We start from the raw sequence: 7489 nt of genomic DNA on the forward strand, positions 1-7489 counted from the left end.
CAATTATTTCCAAAGGGCGGTCTCGAAATGGACGAAACCATTCGTTAGGATTTGCATTTTCGGACGTGGCGCAGAGTGCATTTGATCGAATGCGTGCCGGATAGTAGAGATGCCCGCTACGAAATTTCAATTACTTATCCGACGATCGGTCGATGGCATTTAGATTTTGGAGAAGGTGAGTTAATGGTGGTTTTCGCTTTTAACTGCGACCAAAATAGTCAATAAATTCATTTAAAATTGATTCAAATTATCGTTATGCACTGGTTTTGAGGTGATGTAGGCGGAGTGACAAGTTTTGTTGCTGAATCTACATTAATAAGAAGGGGATAAAAAGGATTTTCGGCCAAAAAATAGAATCAGCCCAAAAGTTGAAGTACACGTGCGTTTGGGCCAAGGGAACAGGGGCAAACTTCCGAGACAGAATCATCAACTGGGCCTGCTTTCTAGGGTGGGCTTCACAGGCCCAAGAAACTTATCGAATGTCGTTTGGTAACCTAAATACACAAAACAAAAGAATTTAAGGGCGTGCTTGATTGAGCGTGAGAACTTGGCGCGGATTAACTTTTCGAACTTTTACTTATCTGGTTTGCTAAAATTGATCGGTCAATGGAAAACCATTAACAGTAAAAAAAAAATATGTGAATGCTTCGATATAGGAAAACAAATTCCCTAACCACGAAAAAAGGAGAAGCTATTGAAGGATGGTGCGATCATCCAAGGACTCAAGTGGCAGGGAAGACGACCCCCTGATAGGATCGTCTCATAAAAAAACAAGTCATTCTCTGGCAATGCAGTTAGCGATAACTATCGTGATAGGATGCATGTGTAAGTTGTGTTAGAAAAATGAGAATTACCGTGACGTGGAGCGGTTAGTATATACATTCTAATTGGTTCATAATTCATTGACTTAAGTTTTTGAGTGAAGATGAGTCCAATTGGATATATTGACAGGCTTGGACTTGGATTCTCTCTTGGTGATTTCTTCGGATGAAGTTATCGGGTTTTTTCAATGTTAAAGTTTAATGAAGGCCCAAACCCAATCGAGTATTCGGGAATAGGGGTGAGCATAGTTTTAGGGTAGAACCAAATCGGTGTCGATATCCATTATAAGACTTTTACTTAGTTAATGTTTCATGTTTTCGCTTTTATTTAGTTAATATTTCACGTTTTTCGTGTACATAAATATGAGTTCTGGTTATTAATTGTATCGACAAATAGTAATTACTATTCACCGCAATCACTCAGTTAAGAGAATAGGTGGAACCCGAGTATAACCGAAAACGACCCTAGAACATATGACGGAGTACAAAGCTAAACATAATGGACAGACCGAATTGAGAACCGCACAAACCGAATCGAACCCGCCGGCTTACACTTATGGTCGATTTGGTTTTGAGGAGTGGACTGAAACTACTAGCTTGGTTTAGTTCCATCAAATTAGAATTGGTTATGGTCGATCTAGTTCTCGATAGCATAAATTTGAAATCGATTACGATTGGACCGGTTTTCGATTCTTGGGGGAACTAGATCGAATTTAAAAAAAATTCTTAAATGTAAACTTAAATCTAAACCTAAAATGCTTAGAATAATTAGTATGGTTTTCAAGTTTAGCGACAATTTGATGCATTAACGAGAGGTTATCCGGAAGAATATGTTATTAGCGAGAAAAATTTACGAGAATGGCTGCATTTGGAATTCCGTGTCCCCATTAAACTTAAATCTTATATATATATATCTCTCGCGTGCATCATCTCAACGGAAACTTCAATTCGAAAACTGATTTTGGCACCTTCTCTCTCCACATTTAGCAGAACAAAGCAGGGAATATATGCTTCCCACATGGGAGGGATCATGGCCTATTACTGGTCAGTTGAAAGACTTCCTCGTCCTCCTGTGCCTGGACCACAAGCAAAAGTGACGACGCAGCACCAGACACGATGGTCGGATGCTGCGTGCGCGCTCGACCTGAGTGCGAGTAATGATTCTAATTCTGCTCCTAATCGCCCCCTCTCAACTCCTCAAAGGTCATTTTGCCATATAAACTAACGCAAAATCACGCAGCCCCTTATTATTATTTACTACAACTTGTGCGATCTGGGTTGGCGGGCTGCACGTGCAAACAAAGACTCCTCGTCCTCATGGACAATATTGCTCAATCCCCACTTCCTTGCAAGGCTGTGGAAATCTTCAAAAGAATACTTGGAGAAACCAAAAGGAAAGCCACACGGACCAGTTCCGGGCTAGGTCGTAGCAGAAGTTGCGCTGGAGGGTCCGGCCAGGGTCTGCCTCAAACGCGGTCTGAAGTTTCTTTAACGAGCCAATTTGGTCTAAACCCGCGAAGACGGGGGGCATCCCCGTATTCTCTTGTGTATGGAATGGAAGCAAGGCTACATGTCCAAATTATAGATTCCTTCCTAACGTATACTTTTTCAAGTCAAGCTGACTGAAGCTGATTAGATCCAATAGAGGATGGATCAATTGAACCTATATCTACCCGCGAGGTGGGGGGAGAATTCAAAAGCCTCGGACAGAGGAACGTTGATAATTAGATTAGCTCGATAAGCCTCACGAGAATGAACTGTAATTAATTTTGCGGGTTGCGATCGATTTCGCATGATATATTATCTGGAGTTTAAGGTGATTGCGGAGTAATTTCGTTTGGATTGGGGAGAACGATGCGGGGGGGGTGGAAGAGGCATTGGATGGGATGGAGAGCTCAGCGCAAAGGGCACGAGGGACCACAAACTCAAAGCAGCCACTTTGAACTTGAGCCTGTTCTCAAGACTTTGGGCGCGCCATTCACGTTCAGCTTTCCAAGGCTCCCCCACTTTTTGAGTGGTGTGGCATGGGCCATCCAAAGAGTATATATAAATATATACACAGTGTTGAAATCTGGTTCAAAAGCCATTCGTCGTGTACTTCTCCCTTTACATATCGATTTAGGCTTTTGGATCAGAATCGGATTCGTCAAATCATAGTATTGATTTTGCGCGTCAAAAGGATGATCTCGGGTTAATCGTAGACCCTGCCCAAGCACCGCACCCATTTATGGCTCGTACTCGGTTATTAAACAAGCTTTACTAGCATAACGGTTTTGTGAGACTATAAAAATAACAGTACATTGTGTGCGCCAAATTCTTAAAAGAATGAACACACAACAACTTGTGATTAATTGTTATTTATTTTTTTGCGGTCCTAAATGGACTGTTAATCTTATAATTACATAATCAATTCTCTCGTTGAATCATGCATCAAAAGGGATGATACGATGTTAGTGCTCCACGTTGATCGAGTTGGATATGTGCTATGGCTTAAAGACGGGCATTACGGATGAATAGCTTTTAGTTATTCGAGAATTTTTCGCAACACACAAGCTCGAGCGATCCTTTCATTGACAAAATGAAGTCATTAAGCAGCACCAAAAGATCAAATTAACTTAGATTGGGTCGAATAATCCGTGCTCGACATATTGATTTCAGTTTAATAGAGTGGAAAGATGTTAATACACAAAATTGGTTATTTTAACTTTCATGTGGGTTTTCAATGATCTTGTGAGCGGAGAACTTACCCTCTTGTCCATGAAAAGAAAAATTAGAGATATATGTAACGACAATGCTCAATTTGAATGACGAAAATGCCCTTAGTCAGTCTATTCTTTAAAACAAAAAGGGAACTCAAAGCTCTTATTTAAAACAATGTTCACTTCATGCTCTTATTTGTGAAAATAATAACACTTTGGACTCTTATTTATAATTTTCCCGTGGATTCATTCTAGATGAAAAAAAATTTTGGTTTTATTTTTTTAGTACTTGTTCGATTTGCTCATAGTTTGCTAGAGTTAGCAACGAGTGTCATTTAGGATAATTTTATAAAAGGGACTAAGTTTTACATCGTAAGTGTAATTAGATTAGGTTTCGTTTATTTCGTGAAAAAATGAATAGTTTATAAAATACATTTTGAGTAAAAAATACTTAGATTTCTTGAAATAAAAAGTTGGATCGGCGACCGGTTGGAAGAAAAAGAAGTAAGAAAATAAATAAATATTAAAAAAAATTAAAATTATTTAAAATTATCACGTCAATGTCGGCCAGCTAAAATTGGAAAGAAAAAACGTTTATGATCGAATTGGCATAAGCGTAATAGATTTAAATTTTTTGGCAATTTTTCTCATCTTCAATATAAAAAGGAGTTTTCAGAAGCGCTAACCATCAAATCAACAATATAAATACGTAAGTGAAAAGATTTATTTATGTTAACGACATAAAAGTGTGATTACTCGTGAACTAGAACTTCATATGATTAGACACGAACACGAATACGACTGAACCGACTTCTCCTCCACCCGCATCTTTGGTCGTATTTGGCATAAGGCCTCAGTTCCACATAAGTCGAGGAATCTCGTTTGACTAAAAAAGTTACTATCGTTAGCATTTAGCCGCTGGCAATTGTCCTCGATAGACAGAACTTTGGCCTATCAAGTGACTTTGACAAGTGAAGAGAGTATAAAAGAAAGGGAAAAACAAAAAAAATGAGGTAAACTGCCATAAAGTGGAGAATGAAATGGCGTGAATTCAATTCACGTATAGAGAATATGTAGAGAAGCTTTCCTGATCGTAAAACCGAATGAATCTTCCATTTTAGAATAAGATTAGTGGAAACGCGATAGCTCAGACTTATTGATTCGAGTTTGAAAGTATCTAAGAGGAAAAATGTGGGTTACGACACGAAGCATGCAACTGTTCACTGTATAGGAAATCGGATTGTCATGATCGCCGACCCTTCTGTGCATTCCTCTTCTTAAATAAGTTGTTTCTTTTATGATTTAGTTCAATTCGAATATCGGGGTGATAAACAGAAATTCTAGTTGTATAATCAACTATACATTATAAGTACCTATTCATACCCGCATAAGTTCCACAAAAACAATTCGACGCAAGAAAAGTCCACTTGAGATTCGAGTATCGTGACAATGGCAAATTTCTTAGCTATGAGTTGAAGTTTGCGCAAGAAAAGCTCATAGGAAAAGCTTGTCTGGTGCTATAAACACTCTTGTTTTGATGGGGAAGAGATACTATCATGAGGCTATAAATAGTCGAAATACACAATGTATGTACGCATGAAATGATGTTCAAATTCTTGATTTCCTATATTTCACTTGATGCTCGTCTACTATAGCTTTGCTTTTTTGTCGCTGCGCAGAGCCATAAATACGTCATGAAGGACTATGATTCGTGCGTTCGGTAACATAATTTGAAGCTTCATCGCCTTAGAACCGAGTGACTTTGCTTCGAAAAAACTATTATAGACCGTTGTAACATTGAAGATGCCACACTTGCGAGGAGCTTGCTAAATATCCCATCAAAATATTTCTCAATTCTCATCCCATTTTCGTAGTTGCATAAACCTATACTAAGCAGCATCTTAATTTTTAGCAAATGAAATACAAAGAGTTGGTAAATAGGGCGTCGTTTAAATGCACGTATGAGTTGTGTTAGAGAAGTCCGACATCGGATAATTGATGTGGTGTGGAGCGGTTAATATATCTTAGTTGACCTATAACTCATTGGCTTATTTTTTGAGTAAAGGTGGATCCAACTAGATATATTAACGAACTCGGACTTGGACTTCCTCTTGGTGATATTTCCGTCCGAAAGTATCGAACTTCTGCCGCACGCTTCTAACATGCCGTTAGCTAGATTTGAGTGAAGCACATTGGGCCGATAGAGTGATCTTCACAAAAAAGAACGGTTAATACCGTAAGAAAACCTAAACCGACACATTTGTGATAAATTTACTTAAAATTATTTCTTTGATCGCAATAAATTCCAAACCGATGCATATGCGATAAATTTACCATAAACTTATTTTTTGACTACTAAAAATTTCAAACTAGTACGCATGTAACAAATTCATTTCAAACTAATTTTTAACCACAAAAAATCATAAATTAGTACACCAGTAACAAATTTACCATCAATTAACTTCCGTTAAATTGAGTTAATACCATGAAGAATCTCAAATTGATGGGCTCGTGCAAACATAGGGGAAAAACCCAAAATTGGGATACTCGTCAACTGTTACATGTCATTCAATTCAAGACATTGACGATAAAATTTAACGAAAACGAAGGGAGGATAAGTTTATCACGGATGTACCAGAGCTTTTTGGTGGCTAAAAAAAATAGTTTGAGATAAATTTATCACGGGTGTACCAGTTTAGAATTTTTTATACAAAAAAAAAAAAAACAAGTTGGGATAAATTTATCGCGGGTGTACTAGTTTGGAATTTCTTAGGTAAAAAAAAATAAAATGGCTTGGCGCAAATTTTTCACAGGCGTACCTATTCAAAATTTTTCGCGGTGTTAACCCGAGAAAGAATCAGATGAATTAATAAGAATGGGATTAACTTAACAAATTATTTCACTGGAGAAGATATTTCTCGGCCATGGGAGCCCAAAATGCATGTACGTGGAACTTGCTAAAAGCCAATTAAATTAAATAGAAAGTGGCCCCACATGAATTGTTTAAGTCAAGTCACCAATTTCGACAAAAGGCAAAAACGACAGAAAAAAAGTCACTCTCGATACAGAAAAATCTTGGCCTCCCGCAATTAAATAGGGAAAGGATTCACGTACCCTCTTGTGGTCCTGCGACTTCAGCACGCTTAGGGCACTCTGGAGAAAAAAAATAAAAAAATAAAAAGAATTAATAATGATAAAAAAAAAATTCACCGAAATGTCCACTAAGAATATATTTAAATGCGAAAAGACAGAAAAGGAAAGGAAAAGTCTCGCTGGTGCGCGGCACATGACACATGTCAAGACCACGTGACGCCAGTACCCCCGGGTCTTTTCAGAGCGTGGGACACGTGGCGCCTCCCTATTGACCGGGCTCCGGGGCAATGGTACGGAATCTCATCCGACGTGTCCATCGGCTTTCGTACGGACCGGGCATCCCAGTTCAGTTCCCCGCAATAACTTTATCCTCTCTTTTAATTTATTTTCTATGCGAAAGATAAAGTGGCGGGAAAAAGCAAAAAAAAAAAAAAGGGAAAGAAAGAAAGAGCGCCCGAAAACCAAACCCCGGCGTTACGGTGCTTCTCAGGTTGGGTGCTTGTCTGGGTTTCACCGGATACCGACAGGAACGGTCACCGTCTTCGGGGTTCACGTGTCCCTCGTGCCGCCGCGAGGGTTACCGGGACTGAAAAGTTGTCAGTCGAACTTTGCCAGGCGGTTTCTTCCGAGACGGTAGCACCGTTGCTCCTGTGCCTCCAAGCCACTGTTCAAAAGTGCAAAGAAGCATAAAAGATAGTAAGTCTTACGTAATCTCAGTCGATCACATAACTTCTGAAACTCGCCCGTTCAATTTTTCACTTAATAATCTTTTTTGTTTCTGACCAAAAAAAAAAAACAAATTTGTTAAAGTTTACATTTCTTTTATCGCGAATGCAAATAAATTGGGGTTCGATCGTAAAATTATACTAAATTTAC

The sequence above is a fragment of the Rhodamnia argentea genome, chromosome 9 (assembly GCF_020921035.1).
Source record: "Rhodamnia argentea isolate NSW1041297 chromosome 9, ASM2092103v1, whole genome shotgun sequence".
Classification (NCBI taxonomy): Eukaryota; Viridiplantae; Streptophyta; class Magnoliopsida; order Myrtales; family Myrtaceae; genus Rhodamnia; species Rhodamnia argentea.